Source organism: Triticum dicoccoides, chromosome 3A, assembly GCF_002162155.2.
Source record: "Triticum dicoccoides isolate Atlit2015 ecotype Zavitan chromosome 3A, WEW_v2.0, whole genome shotgun sequence".
NCBI classification, from domain to species: Eukaryota; Viridiplantae; Streptophyta; class Magnoliopsida; order Poales; family Poaceae; genus Triticum; species Triticum dicoccoides.
In genome coordinates this window covers 504,442,851-504,464,483 of record NC_041384.1, presented here as the reverse complement: position 1 = coordinate 504,464,483, position 21,633 = coordinate 504,442,851, and the positions used below count along the sequence as shown (strand labels likewise).

Here is a 21,633-nt window from a genome sequence, read left to right as displayed (position 1 = left end):
TCACCGAGGTCTTTCATTGAAAAACTCTTATTCAAGTATCCCTTTATGCTATCTAGAAATTCTATATCATTTCCAATCAGTAATATGTCATCCACATATAATATCAGAAATGCTACAGAGCTCCCACTCACTTTCTTATAAATACAGGCTTCTCCGAAAGTCTGTATAAAACCAAATGCTTTGATCACACTATCAAAGCGTTTATTCCAACTCCGAGAGGCTTGCACCAGTCCATAAATAGATCGCTGGAGCTTGCACACTTTGTTAGCTCCCTTTGGATCAACAAAACCTTCTGGTTGCATCATATACAACTCTTCTTCCAGAAATCCATTCAGGAATGCAGTTTTGACATCCATCTGCCAAATTTCATAATCATAAAATACGGCAATTGCTAACATGATTCGGACAGACTTAAGCATCATTACGGGTGAGAAGGTCTCATCGTAGTCAATCCCTTGAACTTGCCGAAAACTTTTGCGACAAGTCGAGCTTTGTAGACAGTAACATTACCGTTAGCGTCAGTCTTTTTTTTGAAGATCCATTTATTCTCAATTGCTTGCCGATCATCGGGCAAGTCAACCAAAGTCCATACTTTGTTATCATACATGGATCCCATCTCAGATTTCATGGCTTCAAGCCACTTTGCGAAATCTGGGCTCACCATCGCTTCTTCATAGTTCGTAGGTTCATCATGATCTAGTAGCATGACTTCCAGAACAGGATTACCGTACCACTCTGGTGCGGATCTTGCTCTGGTCGATCTACGAGGTTCAGTAGTATCTTGACCTGAAGTTTCATGATCAACATCATTAGCTTCCTCGCTAATTGGTATAGATGTCACGGAAACAGTTTTCTATGATGTACTATTTTCCAATAATGGAGCAGGTACAATTACCTTGTCAAGTTCTACTTTCCTCTCACTCACTTCTTTCGAGAGAAACTCCTTCTCTAGAAAGGATCCATTCTTAGCAATGAATGTCTTGCCTTCGGATCTGTGATAGAAGGTGTACTCAACAGTCTCCTTTGGGTATCCTATGAAGACACATTTCTCCGATTTGGGTTCGAGCTTATCAGGTTGAAGCTTCTTCACATAAGCATCGCGGCCCCAAACTTTAAGAAACGACAACTTTGGTTTCTTGCCAAACCATAGTTCATAAGGCGTCGTGTCAACGGATTTTGATGGTGCCCTATTTAACGTGAATGCGGCCGTCTCTAAAGCATAACCCCAAAACGATAGCGGTAAATCAGTAAGAGACATCATAGATCGCACCATATCTAGTAAAGTACGATTACGACGTTCGGACACACCATTACGCTGTGGTGTTCCGGGTGGCGTGAGTTGCGAAACTATTCCACAATTTTTCAAATGTACACCAAACTCGTAACTCAAATATTCTCCTCCACGATCAGATTGTAGAAACTTTATTTTCTTATTACGATGATTTTCCACTTCACTCTGGAATTCTTTGAACTTTTCAAATGTCTCAGACTTATGTTTCATTAAGTAGATATATCCATATCTGCTTAAGTCATCTGTGAAGGTGAGAAAATAACGATATCCGCCACGAGCCTCAATATTCATCGGACCACATACATCGGTATGTATGATTTCCAACAAATCTGTTGCTCTCTCCATAGTACCGGAGAATGATGTTTTAGTCATCTTGCCCATGAGGCACGGTTCGCAAGTACCAAGTGATTCATAATCAAGTGGTTCCAAAAGTCCATCAGTATGGAGTTTCTTCATGCGCTTTACACCGATAAGACCTAAACGACAGTGCCACAAATAAGTTGCACTTTCATTATCAACTCTGCATCTTTTGGCTTCAACATTATGAATATGTGAATCACTACTGTCGAGATTCATCAAAAATAGACCACTCTTCAAAGGTGCATGACCATAAAAGATATTACTCATATAAATAGAACAATCATTATTCTCTAATTTAAATGAATAACCGTCTCGCATCAAACAAGATCCAGATATAATGTTCATGCTCAACGCTGGCACTGTAACACCCCGGATGTAACTTTCCCTTTTTGTACTCCAACTCTTGCCGTTTTCGGCGTTAAGTTATATTTATTTCTCGGGTTCGGGTCTTTGTCTTCGTGTGTTGTTTTCGTTTTCATGCATCTCATATCATGTCATCATGTGCATTGCATTTGCATACGTGTTCATCTCTTGCATTCGAGCATTTTCCCCGTTGTCCGTTTTGCATTTCGGCGCTTCGTTCTCCTCCGGTGGCTATTTCTAGCTTTCTTTCGTGTGTGGGGATTAAACATTTCCGGATTGGACCGATATTTGTCATGCGGCCTTGGTTTACTACCGGTAGACCGCCCGTCAAGTTTCGTATCATTTGGACTTCGTTTGATACTCCAACGGTTAACCGAGGGACCGAAAGGGCCTCGTGTGTGTTGCAGCCCAACACCCCTCCAAATTTGGCCCAAAACCCACCAAACTCTGCTCCATGTCCTAGAGCGTTCGATCATGATCGCGTGGCCGAAAACCGCACCTCATTTGGACTCTCCTAGCTTCACTTATGCCTATATATACACTCCTCCGTTTTCGGATCTCTCCCTCTCCCCGAAACCCTAAAAAAAATCATCCCCGCCAGATCCGCCGCCGACGGACGTGTCCGGAGCGGACCGGACAACGTCCGCCGCCGCCCGCAGCCAACCCACCGTCGCCACGTGTCACCGCCGCCACCAACCACCGCCGCGGGCCCGAAGCCCATCGCCGGCCCCCCGCGCGCCGCGCCCCGGGCCAGAGCCCCGCCGCCGCTTCGCTTCTCCTTCCCCGACGCCGACCGCCGCCGCGCCGGACTTCGCCATCGCCGGCCGCCACCTCGCCTCAGGGCCCGACCGCCCTACGCCGCCTCCGCGCTGCCCCGGGCCGGCGCCGCCCAGCTGCCACCGCCCCTCGCCGAATCCGGTGGCCGCGGCCACGCCCCGCCGCCTCCACGCCGGCCGGCCCACCCGGCCTCTTCTCCATCTCCGGCGACGTCGAGCGCGCCTACGTCCTCGGTTTCCGCGTCGGTGAACACTGCCCGTGAACAGTGATTTCAGATCTAGATCCGGTTGACTTCTCTCCCCCGAACCCTAATTTTTTATGCCTACTTTGACCGCCCGTAACTTTGCATCTGTAGCTCCGATTTGGACATATAATATATCAAAATGTTCGCCTCGACGAGTACCTCATTTTATTACATTGCATCATTTTCATTTGAGTTCATCTGGATGCCGAAAATGCTGTTAGAAGGAGGCTTCGTGAGTTAATTGTCAGATCTGCTAGTTCATCTTAGACTTTTGTCATTTTTGCCATGATTATTGTGTGCATGCTATGCCTGTGAGTCCTTCATATGTTTTGTTAAGAATTTTGTCTTCTTTCCAGAGGTGCAATCCATGCAGTTTTAGGATGTGTGTGGTGACTTGTGCAAGCTTGCAAAGTGAGGCACCCGGTAAATCTGTTTTCAGGGACTTAGTTGTTTTCAATAAGTCTGAGATATTTTAGTTCATGATGCCATATGTTCAGCTTGTTTCTTAGTGATCCGTGCCTCTTTTGAGGATGATCAGTAAAGGAGTTTTGTTAATCATGTTATGCTCTATCCATCCATGTCTTTGTTTGCAATTTTGGAGCACCGTAGCTTGTGTCAATCGAGCTCTACTTTTGCTTCGTGGTGAATCTGGGCAGATCGTCAACTCGTTTGCGATTTTGCCGATGTTATTGTAGTTGATCCGTGCATGTTATGCCATTGTTCTTGCCATGTCTAGCTTGTATTTTGTGCCTTCTTAATGAATGTATGCTTGCCTTGCTGTGACTTGCACCATGGTGAGTGCATCGAGCTCGTTTACATGCCTTTGTGAGTTATATTTCAGCGTGCCTCAGTTTTCACTAAGTCTGAAAACTGATTGTGTTTTATGCTATGTTCGTGTGCCCGTTAGTATATTTTGTGATCCATTTTGGCTTTAGGTCACTTTGGGACTTTTGTTAAGCTTGTTGAGTAGCTCAATGTTATGTTCTTACTTGTCTTAATCAGGTCATGTATCATGTTGTTTTGCTGCTCCGAAGAGGGCTTCGTGATCTGAAATTTCAGACAAGTGTTAATTTCACTAAGTCTGGAATCTGTTTTGCATTTGCGTTTTTGCCATGCTTGTTTGAACCCCATAATGGATGAATTAGCCGTGGCTCAGTGCTAGTCTTTTGTTAAGCATCTTGTGTGCATCCCTGCCATGTATTTTGTTGTCTTGTTTGGTGGCTGTAGCATGTTCATTTCGTTGCATCTAGATGCCTACTTGCTGTAAATTGCAGACCGGTGTCATCTTAAAACACTTGCCATTTTCAAACCGTAACTCCGATTACAATGATTTTTATATCGTTTTCAAGCGGTTTCATCTTATCTTTCCAGTAGCACCCTTGGAATTTCAAGTTGGGGCCAGGTTCATGCATTTCCTGTCATATCTTGCATTTTGCATCCCGCATCGCATCCCGCATAGCATATAATCATTTCATCATATTGCTTGGTCTTGCACGTGGTTGATTGTATCCTTGTTGCTTGTTTGTCTTGTTGGGTAGAACCGGGAGACGAGTTCGCTACCGAGGAGCCCGTTGAGTTTGCTTGTGAGGATCCAGTCAACTCTGACAACTGTGCAGGCAAGATGATCATACCCTCGAAATCACTACTATCTTTGCTATGCTAGTTTGCTCGCTCTTGCTATGCCAATGCTACGATGCCTATCTTTTGCTTGTCAGCCTCCCAATTGCCATGTCAAACCTCTAACCCACCTTGTCCTAGCAAACCGTTGATTGGCTATGATACCGCTTTGCTCAGCCCCTCTTATAGCGTTGCTAGTTGCAGATGAAGATTTGAGGCCGTTCCTTGTTGGAACATCTTTTATTTACTTGTTGGGATATCATTATATTGCCATGTTATCTTAACGCATCTATATACTTGGTAAAGGGTGGAAGGCTCGGCCTCTCGCCTAGTGTTTTGTTCCACTCTTGCCGCCCTAGTTTCCGTCATATCGGTGTTATGTTCCCGGATTTGCGTTCCTTATGCGATTGGGTTATAATGGGAACCCCTTGATATTTCGCCTTGATTAAAGCTTGTCCAGCAATGCCCAACCTTAGTTTTACCATTTGCTACTTAGCCTTTTCTTTCCCTTGGGTTCTGTAGACTCAAGGGTCATCTTATTTTAACCCCCCCGGGCCAGTGCTCCTCTGAGTGTTGGTCCAAACCGTCAACCGCCTGTGGGTACCAGGGGCAACTCTGGGCTGGCCTACCGGAAGTTTGGACAATCTGAGTGTGCCCTGAGAAAGAGATATGTGCAGCTCCTATCGGGATTTGTCGGCACATTCGGGCGGTGTTGCTGGTCTTGTTTTAACCTGTCGAAGTGTCTTGAGTTACCGAGATACCGAGTCTGATCGGAACATCTTGGGAGGAGGTCTATTCCTTCGTTGACCGTGAGAGCTTGTCATGGGCTAAGTTGGGACTCCCCTGCAGGGATTGAACTTTCGAAAGCCATGCCCGCGGTTATGGGCAGATGGGAATTTGTTAATGTCCGGTTGTAGATAACTTAAACCTTAATTAATTAAAATGAATCAACTGAGTGTGTTACCGTGATGGCCTCTTCTCGGCGGAGTCCGGGAAGTGGACACGGTGTCGGAGTTATGCTTGCGCAGGTTGTCCTTCTAGATTCTCGCTCGCGCTTTGCCTCCTCTTCTCGCCCTCTTTTGCGTATAAGATAGCCACCATATATGCTAGTCGCTTGCTGCAGCTCCACATATATTTGCCTCATCCATTCCTATAAGCTTAAATAGTTTTGATCGCGAGGGTGCGAGATTGCTGAGTCCCTGCGGCTCACAGATACTATAATTCCAGATGCAAGTCCGGGTGATTTTGCTCCAGGTGACGAGTACGAGCTCAAGTGGGAGTTTGACGAGGACTCTCAGCGTTATTATGTTTCCTTTCCCGATGATCAGTAGTGGTGCCTAGTTGGGGTTCGATTCAGGGCCTTGTCGCATGTTGGGTTCTTTTCTATTTTGGCGCCGTAGTCGGGCCATGAGTGTTTGTCTGATGGATGTTATTTATGTACTTTGATGTGACGTGGCGAGTGTAAGCCAACTATGTTCTCCCCCTTTTTATCATATATTACATGGGATGTTGTAATGATTGCCTGACTTGTGACATTGCTTTCAATGCGGTTATGTCTCTAAGTCGTGCCTCGACACGTGGGAGCTATAGCCGCATCGAGGGCGTTATAGGCACCAAATAACAATTATTTAGGTCTAATACTAATCCCAAAGGTAGATGTAGAGGTAGCGTGCCGACCGCGATCACATCGACTTTGGAACCATTTCCCACGCGCATCGTCACCTCGTCCTTTGCTAGTGTCCGTTTATTCCGTAGTCCCTGTTTCGAGTTGCAAATATTAGCAACAGAACCAGTATCAAATACCCAGGTGCTACTGCGAGCTCTAGTAAGGTACACATCAATAACATGTATATCACATATACCTTTGTTCACCTTGCCATCCTTCTTATCCGCCAAATACTTGGGGCAGTTCCGCTTCCAGTGACCAGTCTGCTTGCAGTAGAAGCACTCAGTTTCAGGCTTAGGTCTAGACTTGGGTTTCTTCTCCTGAGCAGCAACTTGCTTGCCGTTCTTCTTGAAGTTTCCCTTCTTCTTCTCTTTGCCCTTTTTCTTGAAACTAGTGGTCTTGTTAACCATCAACACTTGATGCTCCTTCTTGATTTCTACGTCCGCAGCTTTCAGCATTGCGAAGAGCTCGGGAATAGTCTTGTTCATCCCTTGCATATTATAGTTCATCACCAAGCTCTTGTAGCTTGGTGGCAGTGATTGGAGAATTCTGTCAATGATGCAATCATCTGAAAGATTAACTCCCAATTGAATCAAGTGATTATTATACCCAGACATTTTGAGTATATGCTCACTGACAGAACTGTTCTCCTCCATCTTGCAGCTATAGAACTTATTGGAGACTTCATATCTCTCAATCCGGGCATTTGCTTGAAATATTAACTTCAACTCCTGGAACATCTCATATGATCCATGACGTTCAAAACGTCGTTGAAGTTCCGATTCTAAGCCGTAAAGCATGGCACACTGAACTATTGAGTAGTCATCAGCTTTGCTCTGCCAGACGTTCATAACATCTGGCGTTGCTCCTGCAGCAGGCCTGGCACCCAGCGGTGCTTCCAGGACGTAATTCTTCTGTGCAGCAATGAGGATAATCCTCAAGTTACGGACCCAGTCCGTGTAATTGCTACCATCATCTTTCAACTTTGCTTTCTCAAGGAACGCATTAAAATTTAACGGAACAACAGCACGAGCCATCTATCTACAATCAACACAAACAAGCAAGATACTATCAGGTACTAAGTTCATGATAAGTTTAAGTTCAATTAATCAAATTACTTAAGAACTCCCACTTAGATAGACATCCCTCTAATCTTCTAAGTGATCATGTGATCCAAATCAACTAAACCATAATCGATCATCACGTGAGATGGAGTAGTTTTCAACAGTGAACATCGTTATGTTGATCATATCTACTATATGATTCACGTTCGACCTTTCGGTCTCCGTGTTCCGAGGCCATATCTGTATATGCTAGGCTCGTCAAGTTTAACCTGAGTATTCTGCATGTGCAAAACTGGCTTGCACCCGTTGTAGATGGACGTAGAGCTTATCACACCCGATCATCACGTGGTGTCTGGGCACGACGAACTTTGGCAACGGTGCATACTCAGGAAGAACACTTCTTGATAATTTAGTGAGAGATCATCTTATAATGCTACCGTCAATCAAAGCAAGATAAGATGCATAAAAGGATAAACATCACATGCAATCAATATAAGTGATATGATATGGCCATCATCATCTTGTGCTTGTGATCTCCATCTTCGAAGCACCGTCATGATCACCATCGTCACCGGCGCGACACCTTGATCTCCATCGTAGCATCGTTGTCGTCTCGCCAATCTTATGCTTCCACGACTATCGCTACCGCTTAGTGATAAAGTAAAGCATTACATCGCGATTGCATTGCATATAATAAAGCGACAACCATATGGCTCCTGCCAGTTGCCGATAACTCGGTTACAAAACATGATCATCTCATACAATAAAATTCAACATCATGTCTTGACCATATCACATCACAACATGCCCTGCAAAAACAAGTTAGACGTCCTCTACTTTGTTGTTGCAAGTTTTACGTGGCTGCTACGGGCTTAAGTAAGAACCAATCTCACCTACGCATCAAAACCATAACGATAGTTTGTCAAATAGACTCCGTTTTAACCTTCGCAAGGACCGGGCGTAGCCATACTTGGTTCAACTAAAGTTGGAGAGACAGTCGCCCGCAAGCCACCTATGTGCAAAGCACGTCGGGGGAACCGGTCTCGCGTGAGCGTACGCGTAATGTTGGTCCGGGTCGTCTCGTCCAACAATGCCGCCAAACCAAAGTATGACATGCTGGTAGGCAGTATGACTTATATCGCCCACAACTCACTTGTGTTCTACTCGTGCATATAACATCAACATAAATAACCTAGGCTTTAATACCACTGTTGGGTTTCGTAGTAATTTCAAAAAATTTCCTACGCACACGCAAGATCATGTGATGCATAGCAACGAGAGGGGAGAGTGTTGTCTACGTACCTACGCAGACCGACTGCGGAAGCGTTGACACGACGTAGAGGAAGTAGTCGTACGTCTTCACGATCCAACCGATCAAGCACCGAAACTACGGCACCTCCGAGTTCGAGCACACGTTCAGCTCGATGACGATCCCCGGACTCCGATCCAGCAAAGTGTCGGAGAAGAGTTCCGTCAGCACGACGGCGTGGTGACGATCTTGATGTACTACAGCAGCAGGGCTTCGCCTAAACTCCGCTACAGTATTATCGAGGAATATGGTGGCAGGGGGCACCGCACACGGCTAAGGAATAGATCACGTGGATCAACTTGTGTGTTCTAGGGTGCCTCTACCTCAGTATATAAAGGACCAAAGGGGGAGGCTGGCCGGCCACAAGGGGCGCACCAGGAGAGTCCTACTCCCTCCGGGAGTAGGATCCCCCCCCCCCAATCCTAGTTGGAATAGGATTCCTCGGGGGGGGGGAGAGAGAGGGGGCCGGCCACCTCTCCTAGTCCTAATAGGACTAGGGGAGGGGGAGGCGCGCAGCCCACCTTGGGTTGCCCCTTTCTCCTTTCCACTAAAGCCCACTAAGGCCCATATGGTTCCCGGGGGGTTCCGGTAACCTCCCGGTACTCCAGTAAAATCCCGATTTCACCCGGAACACTTCCGATATCCAAACATAGGCTTCCAATATATCAATCTTTATGTCTCGACCATTTCGAGACTCCTCGTCATGTCCGTGATCACATCCGGGACTCCGAACTAACTACGGTACATCAAAATGCATAAACTCATAATATAACTGTCATCGTAACCTTAAGCGTGCGGACCCTACGGGTTCGAGAACAATGTAGACATGACCGAGACATGTCTCCGGTCAATAACCAATAGCGGGACCTGGATGCCCATATTGGCTCCTACATATTCTACGAAGATCTTTATCGGTCAGACCGCATAACAACATACGTTGTTCCCTTTGTCATCGGTATGTTACTTGCCCGAGATTCGATCGTCGGTATCCAATACCTAGTTTAATCTCATTACCGGCAAGTCTCTATACTCATTCTGTAATACATCATCCCGCAACTAACTCATTTAGTTGCAATGCTTGCAAGGCTTAAGTGATGTGCATTACCGAGAGGGCCCAGAGATACCTCTCCGACAATCAGAGTGACAAAACCTAATCTCGAAATACGCCAACCCAACATCTACCTTTGGAGACACCTGTAATGCTCCTTTATGATCACCCAGTTACGTTGTGACGTTTGGTAGCACCCAAAGTGTTCCTCCGGCAAACGGGAGTTGCACAATCTCATAGTTATAGGAACATGTATAAGTCATGAAGAAAGCAATAGCAAGATACTAAAAGATCGGGTGCTAAGCTAATGGAATGGGTCATGTCAATCAGATCATTCAACTAATGATGTGACCTCGTTAATCAAATAACAACTCATTGTTCATGGTTAGGAAACATAACCATCTTTGATTAACGAGCTAGTGAAGTAGAGGCATACTAGTGACACTTTGTTTGTCTATGTATTCACACATGTATTATGTTTCCGGTTAATACAATTCTAGCATGAATAATAAACATTTGTCATGATTATAAGGAAATAAATAATAACTTTATTATTGCCTCTAGGGCATATTTCCTTCATGGAGATGGACCTGACGGTTGGGGTCATCACCCTACCTGCAAACCTTTCATTACGCCGATCGCGTAGAACATTTCTCTCACCATGCGGTACCTGTGTACATTTTTTTTGCTTGCCAATTTTCTGTTGACGCTTCTTTGCCACCATACCACCCTTGCAAGCTTGCTCTCTCCTCCCAGGCGCTGCTCTGGACTCATGACTCTGCTCGTCCACTCCATTATCCGCTATTGTTATCGAATCACTGGTTTGCTGGTCGGAATTTTGTAGGTGCACATTGATTTCGATGAGGTCGCCATCTACAACACCATTACCGAAGGTTCTGCTTAGGTATGCACCTACAACACTATACATCATTATTTATATCTCATGAATGATTACATGATGAAAGATGATGGTTGATAGGATATGTACCATCGGTTTCGGTGTTGCGAATGTATGTGGGGGCCGCATTGACCGTAGGAGCATGATCTATTTGTTCACTGTCGAATTGTTGCGTGAGGGCTGAAAGTGTGAGAGTCGGACAATGTGTGTGAGGGTTGGACAATGTGCTAGTTAGATCTGGACGTGGCATTGCGATCGATTCCACGACGTGTTTTTCTTTGCAGCATACTTTGCCTTTCTCTTTGCACTTGACTCCCCCCTTTCATCCTCAGTCATGGTTTTAGGGTGTTGCACGCGCCATTCTTGCAACTTCTGATTTTTTTCTTGAAGATCGATCGTTCCGTCACCCACTTTTTTCCGATAACTTGCTCGCCTCCGCGCGTTTCTCTGCTCAATTTGCTCGTCTGTTAAGTCACCCTTGTGTTCTTTATCAGGCTGTTTTTCATCTAGTTGCTTGCTGGCTGCCTCCTCTTTTTTCTTTCGATAAGCAGCTCTCCTCCGAGCCTTTATTTGCTCTTTTTTCTCATCAAGGTCCACCGAGAATGACTGACACCCATTAGTGATATCACCGAGAGGTAGCAGGGTCACATTTTGCATATCTGCACGGAGGGTTTAGGGTCTTCATTGTTCAAGAAGATTTCGTGTACTACACAAACGCTTACTTTATATATCTGCACGGTCAGGTTAAACAATGATGTATAGCTGGATGTAGTTGGGTTGGTATCATCGAGAGGTAACAGGGGAACATTTTGCATATCTGCCCGGAGGGTTTAGGGTCTTCATTGTTCACCGAGAGGTAACAGGGCTGGTTGAAGCTACTTATTTATCTAGGGTTTATTTTTTATAGAATCCCTCCGTGTCCATACATAAAGTCTGTATGTACTCAAAAGTCGTATGTCTGCCATATATCAAATTGAACCTAAATGATCAGGAATTGTATGTTAACATAGTGGTCAACTATTGGTCAATTATATTTATTCTCTATTCTTGGTCAATTATTCGTGGGGTTGGGGTGAGGAAACATATGTCGCCTACATTATTCACTAAGAAAGTATACATACGGTCATCATATTGCTGAAACATAAACATCCGTACCTGATATCGTAAGGGCAGTCAGATTTTCATCTTTTTGCTTGCTGGCTGCCTCCTCTTTTTTCTTTCGATAAGCAGCTCTTCTCCGAGACTTTAGTTGCTCTTTTTTATCGTCAAGGTCCACCGTGGTTGGTTGACACACATTAGTGATATCACCGAGAGGTAACCAACCCACATTCAGCATATCTGCATGTGAAATGATATTAACATTATATTGTGGAATGGAGGGAGTATATATAATATCATCACAGTGCCTTCCCATAAAGCATTCTTACCTGATATCGTAAGGGCAGACAGATTTTCATCTTGTTGCTTAACAGTAGCCTCCTCTTTTTTCTTTCTATAAGCAGCTCGCCTCCGAGCTTTTATCAACTCTCTTTTTTCGTCAAGGTCCACAGAGGATGGTTGATCTGCATTAGTGATATCACTATGAGGATGGCGTGGAACATTATGCGGCCTCTCTTACCAATTGTCACGTTGCATGCTAGCTAGTTATTTTGTCAGATAACTGAGAGCTGGGAACGAATCTACATTATATAGGAATGAGACTGGAGGGTTGTCTGCATCATGTTAACATAACAATATATTGGACCGAAACAAGGCAAAGTTGTAGGCACATGGTCTTAACCTTTCGGGAACATAATACTTACCCGAAATCAGATGGGAAGGTTGATGATCATATGTCCTTTCACAATCGGCTTGTTCAAGTATCATCCTGTCCGAGTGAGTAATATGGACTCCTACAAGTCACACGCTTGATCTTTTAGAATCGGTTCTGCCCAAGTCTGTTATGTGTGATTTATCACATAAAAAGCATAAAAGCAATCTTAGTATATATGCACAGCCTTAATACCTAGACTACTTGGGTAATTCTTGTGAACATCGTCGGATCCAGGTATAACCCCTTCATTAGAGTCGTCACCATTTGGCCCCTCCATCGGGCCTGCAACATCTCCTGTGATGGTGTTTGACATGTATAACAAAATATGTAGCTGAACATATGCAAGGAGGTAGATATATACCTGGAGTATCATATGTGCTATCACCATCGGTCTCAAGTATCATCCGTTCGGAGGGAGTAATATGGACTCCTAGAAGTAAAGATGTTGATACATTAGAATCGGTTGTGCCCAAGTCTGTTAGGTATGATTTTTCAACTAAAAAGGATAAAAATAAACCTTATACCTGGACTACGTGGGTAAATTTTGTCAACATCATCGGCTACGGGTATAATCCCTTCGTTAGAGTCGTCAACACTTGGCCCCTCCATCGGGCCTGGAACACATATATAGTTGAACATATATATGTTTGACTTGTGTAGCACAATTTATAGGTGAACATATACCTGGAGGTACATGTGATGAAGTCGTCTGTTCCGCTGGCTTGCTGTGTGGAGTCCCCATATGTAACTACTAAAAAAAGACATGTCCAACAGACTCAGGCATCACGCAAAAACTTGTAAACTGACCCTGCAAGCAAATCACGTGAAATACCAACAGTACTAAAGGCCCGTTCCCATTGTACAAAAATTCAGTCCATAAGGGCAGGTTGTTACAGATTTATGAGTCTTGCTATATATATGAAAATAGAAAGACATGTCGAACAGACTTTGCTACTTTGCATTTTTTTGTGAACTGACTCTGCTGGATACATGTTAAGAATTCAAGATGCTAAGATGTCCTGTTCATCTGACTGCAGGCAGATGAAGGCCGTCGAAGATCACAAGCGCAGCTTGCTATTGTACAAGTTTGGAATTTAGAAAGGTGACCTATTTTCATGTGAACTTACCTATTCTTTGCTATTCAGAATAATTCTTTATCTTCCCATTGCTGTGTTAATTGATTCATATGCGGTTGTGCTATTCTCACAAGGATGTCCATCAGGGTTGTTTGGAGGAACATAATGAAACTTCACAAGTTCTGGGGGGACTGATTCTTTCAGAGAATTGTTTCATTACTAATGCGCTGTCGCGGGCATGTATTAATCCCAAATTCCAAATCACTTTGGAATCCAATCAAAATCCAGTGAAAATCACACTGGAATCCTTCTCCGTAATTGATTCGCAAACTATTCTCAAGGACTGCTCTGAACCTCAAATATCGTGGGCACATGAAGTTGTGGTGTAATTTTTACAGAAACAAGTGATTCAGGCAGCAAGGTATTGATTGATGCAACTATGTTGTACTGTTTCAATGACTGTTAATATTTTTGTTAGGAAGGATAACCAATTTAGTACTAAAAGTATTTTTCATGTTATCTAAATTGAGGGCGATCCTTTGTACACTAATATGAGGCGTTTTAGGTCACGGAAGTATTGACCTAAAAGGTCTTGTATTAGTTACAGAGGGGTTTGAGCACGGGTGGAAAATGAAGTCTGGCATGGCTTGATTTAGTTTGAACACGAGTCCATCAGGATCGCCCTGATCTGTACACGTAGACATAACAAACAAAGAAAACATGTGTGTTCATACCTGGGGTTGAAACCGTACAGCGTCGCCGATCGCATGTTCCGCGGCGGCGCGCGATCCAGAAACTGCCAGCGATCCAGAAACGTGGCGGCGGCCCTGCCGAGTCGTTCCGTGGCGGCGGCGCTGCGGAGTGCGCAGATCGCACGATGGCTGCGCAGATCTGATTGGCAGCGGGGTATGGGGATCGGCGGCGGGGTATGGGGTATGGGGATCAGCGTCAGGGCGATCCTGATCGGCGGCAGGGTGTTGTTTCTTTGGCTACGTGCGTGGGTGGGGTTCGGTGGGCGCGGTTCGGTGGCTGGGCGTGGGGGTGGGGGTAATTTGATGGAAAAACCGGACGAGAAAAAACCAGTTGAACAAAACCAAATGAAAGTGGGGGGACTATTCAACCAACTCGTCCATTAGGAGTAGAGATAATAATAATAATAATAATAATAATCTCTACTCCTAATGGACGAGTTGGTTGAATAGTCCCACCACTTTCGTCTGGTTTTTCTTCGTCCGGTTTATTTTCGTCTCACATCCCACCACCATATCTACTCACGTTAATTTTTTTTACCCTCACAATAAAAAGTTTCCTAACCTTTTCAAAGTTTCCTAACTAGACACGTTATAAACGGGCAGGAACTGATAGCACGTTACCAATCAATAAAATTTAATTTCATGACAATTAATTCCAAATCCTAATTTTCCTAATACGTCGATCTTTCTCAAATCCTAATAAGCCCTCTTCCTCTTTCCTTTTTCACCGCTCCACCTAGAAAAAAAACCATCAATCATGCAACCCCTCCCTGCCTCTCCCCAACTCCCCAAGCGACATCCTCTCTCCCCTCCCTGCCGTCCCCCAAGACGCCCTCGTCGGCGCACTCTTCATCGGAGCGTCGTCCGCTGGAAGTCGGAGTCGGGAAGGAGAGCAGCCACCAGCGGGGGAGACCATAAGGGGAGGTGTTGGTTCTTCCTCCGATTGATGCATCCGCTCATGGGGGCATTGCTGGTGGGGGGCGAGGAGCGATGTTGGTGGCCGTGCTGGGGCCCGGCGGCGTGGGCGGGCGCGCTGGAACTGGTTGTGTCGATGGCGTCGTTACCGCCGGAGACCACGTTCGTGTGGGCGCTGGCCAGCGCCGGGTGCGTGGCCGGGTAGGTGCGCGTGCCTCTCGACGGTCTGCTTGACCCGGCCGGGTCGGCGGCTGTACGGCTTCTATGTGTTGCGCACTGCAAAGGGCTTTCGTCGCTCGACGAGGTCATCCAGCGGTAAGGGGAAAACCCCCTTGGATCCCTAACACTACCCCACCACAACAATCCATTGCTAAATTTTCTATGACTGTTTGGTTAAATTTGTAGGTCGGACAAGCTCGTTGGCCACATTGGGTAGCTGCCGCCCTCTGCTGAGATTGTTCACACCATGGATGAGATCTCCAACACTGTAAGTTACTCTTCTTTGGTTACGTTTTATTTAATTTGTGTAGTTTGATGTGGGTTGGCTGATTGGCTAGGTTTGCTCGGTCATTGATTCGGCGGAGCTGTGCAAGGACACGCACTCAGATAGGTGATTGGATGACGTCTGCTTGCTTCTTGTGTAATAATTTGGAAGCTCTGCAGCAGAGTGTTTTCAGTTTTCTTTTACTGAATATAAATATGTATGTGAACTAGGGAGTTTACGGAGGAAGTAGATAAGGCATCAATGACGAATTATGAGCATCTTCAAGTAAGGTCTATAACATAAATGGCATCTGTGAAAAGGGAGAGAGCAAAGTGAAATGACCAAACCAGAACGGTAATATTCATTTCTGTGATTTTCAGCAGTACCTGAACACATATACTACTTTATAAAACGTGGTACTAAATGCTGAGAGTGAAGGTGCCCTGCCTACCAGAGGAATATGGGAAGGCAGCAAATAACTTGCGTATCGACTTTGAGAAAGGAGGGATTCATCTTCGTAACAGTTGCCATAGTGATAGTTATATTCTGTTGTGATTGTTAGCTTTGAATTTGAATTAGAAAGATAATGCTCTACCATTGCAGATAAACTCGAGCATCTTAATCAGTTGAACCTTGCAATTGCGCATCTGGGTAGAAAGTAGGTATTGGGTAGGCCGTTGCTAAGCTTAGTACTATTTTCACTGTCGAACTTGCATATATTGAAGTCAGTTGTAGTTCCAATTTGGAATTTAGTACCATGCATATCAGCATATTAAGAGAAGCCTGATTGGTTCCATTGATTTGCTATAGAACGTTTTATTAGACATGAAGGTGCCTGGCCTTTCTTTTACAAAAATAGGGTAAGACCTACTTTGAAGAAAAATTGCTTGTCATGTTTACGAGTGGAGCGAGAAAACAATTGCTAATCTCCTTTCATATAGTCATTTTTGTAGCTTAGTTGTCCATCTACAGATATTGGTGGTCATGCCTTGCCCCTCACTTCCCTCCAAGCTTGTCGCCCTCGCCCCCCTCTTTGAGGCAGCCGCCCGCTGCTCATCTCGGTGGCGTCAGGTGCGGCCCGTGGCCCTCCCTGCGAGGAGCGGCGCCTCCTTGGTACGATCGCGACATTGATTCAGCCGGATCGGCGGGGGTTAGTAGGCTCACAGGCTGGCATTTCCTCGGATGCATCGATGTTCTAATCATGATGGCATGACCATAGATCGTATGAGTCTAGAAGACTTTGGGGCGGCTCATCTGCGTGGATGGTTGTGGCTGGGCACACAATCCATTAATAAGCCTTCAAATTTTCACACAGAAGGTCCCCTCCTTTTCCTTTTTGCATTTTTTTCTTTTTAATTTTTTAGATTGCTTGCGTTGGCAAATGGAATAAAGACTCAGAATCCTAGATTTCTACTTTCTATCAGAAGCGTGTAACTGATCTGTAAGCTCACCAGCCAAGCTGTCCATTTGGATTTCAGTAGATATATGGAGTATATTTACTCACATTGTCCATGACTTGTTTGAAGAAATTTCTCTTCTGATTTGGTATTGCATTGCTGAGCACTTACTGTGAATTACATGCAGCATGTGTATGTTCTATAGCTTCTATTATACAGTTTTCCTTCTTTTTTTCAGGTTGTCCAGATGAGCACTGGCCACTGGGAAATGGCAACTTGGTTGAACTGAATCAGCTCTAATCTCCCAAATTTGTGCATTTATCTTAAAAAACACTGCAGTGCTACCTCCCCGTAGTAATAAATAAGTATATTATGAAGCTCATATATGATTATTACTATTATTTTTGCACGTTCAATCAATTCCACTGATAAATCATTTATGCATTTTTAGAACAAGCATCAAGCATCATGTGGCATTATAGTCATTGATGAAGATTGACAATGCACTCAAATACAAGACTTATGATGGTGTTTGGTGACTGATAAAGATGATTGGAAAGGTGCTTTCCAGGCATAAGGTGAATCTTCTATATTTCACTTTTTAATATAATTTGGCCGGTACGATGTATATTTTCTAAAAACTATATCGCCATTGTGGGTTATCTGACTAAAATTACATTTTCTGCTTGGCACTGATTCATATATATTAATATGGGCAAAGGAAATTCACAATAATTTATGTCAGTGAAAGACTTCTAAAACCAGTGAAGTGTCTTAGTAAGGATGACACGCCGTTGTGCCTCTCGGCCTGAACAATATAGCTCATTTAGTTCATCGCCACAACTGGCTACACGGCGTGACGGAGCAGCTCCACAGGTCCTGCGAGGACACGGAGTCAGCGTTGCACGGCCGCCGTAGGTGAGAGATCGTGCCATCGTACTGCATGACCCCCGTCGGCATAACTGGCTACACGGCGTGACAGAGCAACTCCACATGTCCTGCGAGGACACGGAGTCAGCGTTGCACGGCCGCCGTAGGTGAGAGATCGTGCCATCGTGCCGCATGACCCCGGTCGGCTCTAGACTGGTTTGTTTGTTTCTCTCCTTTAGATGTGCAATTAGGAACGGAAAAGTCGGTTTGTCGCCAATTCATAGAAAAGGAATAGCCGGTTGTCAAACAAAGGAAGGATGCTGGCTGGTAATTGGGACTGGGGCATTGAGATTGAAATTAACATGTGCCGTGAATCGACGAGGGTCTCACGGGTGGAACATACGAACCGGGCACGTAATTTTTTTTCCGTGAGAGAGGAGGAATAATGTGAGAGAGGAGGAATAATGTAAGAGAGGAAGATGTGTATGTGGCTCGAGGGCTACTATTGCTTGCGAAAGCAGTGGCAGGGAGCAACCGATGGAGAAGGAGAGGCTAGGAAGGAAGAAGAGAAAGTAGCACACGATCAGGACGGGTGGCTGTGCATGGGCTATTGTGTTGTGTGCCTGCGGCCAAGCCAACTGGGAGAGAGGCAACCACCGCAGAGATAGAGGAAAGTAGCAGTCCATGCATGTTGCTCAGCATCAGGGTAAGGTGGGTAGTTTCTGCCGCTATGCCGCCGCATCGGACGACTGGGAGCAGGGAAGAAAATTTAAAGGAGAAAATATCACAGCGGAAGAGACTGGGCCCAAAAAAGGGCAAGTTCATCCCAAACTCGTTTTTGATGTTTCAGGGTCACCTCTCCGTCCATACACCGAACTAGGAACTCGCAATTGTTTCCTGTTATTGAACTGGACATAATCAGTTTATTTAAAACTGGTACAGAACCATGCATATTTTTGAGTTGATACAAAAGACCAATGGTTTCTTTTTTGCATTATTGCCGTCCAAAGTGTAAGAGTTTCAGCCAAAACAAGTTTATGCCTAACATTTAGTTAGTAATGACTGAAATTTGTTTTCAGATTTAAGCAATGAGGATGTTAGAACTAAATTATAGTTCCAGCATGAAATTAGGTAATTTCTTGTAGATAATCATAGTGGTATATTTTCTTGTGTTCGGTTTACAAGAATTAAAAATATAGAGATATTGTTGAGAAAACAAGAAGTTAAGTGGATTCATGGTTGACAAGCAAAGTTATTTTGGGGAAAGTTCTGTAGTAATGTTTACGAGCATTTAGCATGTGTGTCATGCTTGTTTTCAGTGGAATATTACATGATATGGTTCTATAAGTTCTGGAGCTTCTACTGGTGTGGGTAGTTATTTGCTTAATGGTGTAACTTAAGCCAACTGCATAATGACCTTCATATGGTTTCGCCATTGTTTTTTCTCCCGTTGTGCTTGCGTGTTCAATCTTGTTATTATTGCATCTTGTGGTCTATTCTGATAGGTCATGTTTGTTTGTAGGGTGACAGTTTGTACATCTAGGGAACCAGGGCAATTTGGACATGTGATATTTCCTCGAGTAAGCAAACTTCTTTTGTATGGCCCAGCCTGATGATCAACACCCATCTGGTTTTATATGGTGCCACTTTTGTTGTATACAACAAGCAACTATTCATTTTGTGTGCCTTGCAACAACATCATAATCTCATTAAACCTGCAATAGATCACACATTCAGTACATTTCAATTTCTAATTAGTCTAGACCGTGAAGTATCTGTTTTTTTAACATAACAGGGTTATCTGATCATATAATCTGTCACAAGTAGTAAGGGTGGGTAGATGAGCAAATTTTCCCAGATGGCAAGATATCTATACAAATTATGGAACTTGAATCTGAACATTGGAGAAGTGGACAGTGGACGAGACTACCACTGTTATATATAATTATAGTGATATTCAAAGCTATTTTTTTGTCTTAATGTAAAGTTTATCGCAGACAGACATCCACCCAGAAACACACACATGAGACATGACACACACACTTCCTTTTGGATTTGTCGGTTCTATGTTACCTCAGGAGCACAAAACTTGAGTAATTATAGCAAAACAATTCAAAGATGAGACTACGAACCAACCTGTGGGTGGATGGTTAGAGGTACTGTGGTATCTCCAGCCCATCAGGGTTCAAATCCTGGTGCTCGCATTTATTCCTGGATTTATTTCAAGATTTCCGGTTATGCGCATTCAGTGGGAGGAGACGTTCCCGTTGACGACGAGGTGCCCACGGACTTCGTAAATTTCAAAATGACATGCCGGCTCAGTCTTTCGGAGATGCTCATAGGGGTAAGGTGTGCGTGTGTGCGTTCATAGAGGTAAGTGTGTGCGCGTATATATGAGCGCTTGTGTTTGTACTGATGTTCAAAAAAAATTGAAGGACGAGACTACTGGACAGTGCAGAATACCTCTTTATTCCCATATAAAGGACACATATTCCTTGCGACTGTCTTTTCATATACCATGATATGTTCCTATTTGCCAAAGAGTTGGCAAGGTACCAGCCCAAAATCAAGTGCATTATGAGCACCCCTATTCCTAGCTGCTAATGTGGATCTTAATAATTAATGTCCATACCTTATCAGACCAAAAGAAGCAATACTTCCATTGATAGACTAAACGACTCGTGGCATGTGGACTAATGGACATGTCTTTTCATCCAAGGCATGGAGAACTCGGTACATGTCGAGAAAGAGGAACATAATGCTGGAGGAAGGCAATAACAAGTATCAGCTCAAGGAGTTCTTGATGGAGACAATTGGCCAGATCTTACTTGTAGCTTTTTTTGTGGGAAAGTATTTGACTCCACATTGTTGGGCTAAGTTATGTTCGCATCTCCGTTTTGGATTAAATCAATTGAACCTACTGAAAAAAATTCCTTTGGGAGTGTGACATTAGCAGGCGCGACAAGAATGATGATGGGATGCTCACTGGAGATGAGGTCAAAAAGGTGAATACGCCAATGATGCATAGATATATGTATGAATTGTACATGTACACACAAAACATACTGTGACAAGTATCTCATGCCAAGCTTTAGTTTCGGTAAGAGGTTTTGTTGCCCGTAGCAACGCATGGCCATTTAACTAGGTGTAATCCAAAATAAATAAATTAAAAGCCCGTAGCAATGCACGGGCGTTCTACTAGTGTGGGGGAGAAAAGTGAGTGTCCAGACTATCCGTCATGTTATCTCCAACACAAAAACCCCACCCCATGATGCATACTCCTTTTTTTCATATCAGACCCTCCCCTTCCGATTGGTTTACCCGCCCTAGTGGAACATTTGTTTCTAGAGCCCTCTCCTTTTCTCACGTTCGTCATAGCACCATCTATCCTTTACACCGTACTTCCACTGAAGCCACATTGCTCTCCGTCCTGATCCCCTCTCCCCGTATTCGTGTTGATGCGCCACCGCCATCAAGGGGGGCGAAGGTGTGGGCTGCCCATGACGCCCCTCGAGCCAAGAAGGCAGTTGTAACATATAGTTGAACATCATGCATTACCACGAAATAAGAGTATAAAGTATGATATCCGTTATTGGGCATGCAACTGATACGTCACCATCTCTACTATTAACTCTTGAAGCAACCAACCAACAAATTTACGCTTCTATTGAAGCCAAAAATTTGTACGA

The 21,633-nt window shown here is 44.4% G+C and overlaps 2 long non-coding RNA genes across 2 annotated transcripts; both read left to right on the top strand.

The window, feature by feature from the left end:
- The first annotated feature begins 10,305 nt into the window (after positions 1 to 10,305).
- LOC119271806 lies at positions 10,306 to 15,782 on the top strand. Its single transcript, XR_005134665.1, has 5 exons — positions 10,306 to 10,643; positions 13,488 to 13,552; positions 13,661 to 13,947; positions 15,599 to 15,680; positions 15,751 to 15,782. It is a non-coding gene; the product is annotated as an uncharacterized LOC119271806 (long non-coding RNA).
- A 985-nt stretch (positions 15,783 to 16,767) lies between these two features.
- Positions 16,768 to 19,929, top strand: LOC119271803. Its single transcript, XR_005134664.1, has 4 exons — positions 16,768 to 16,995; positions 17,313 to 17,652; positions 19,467 to 19,524; positions 19,740 to 19,929. It is a non-coding gene; the product is annotated as an uncharacterized LOC119271803 (long non-coding RNA).
- Positions 19,930 to 21,633: the final 1,704 nt, after the last annotated feature.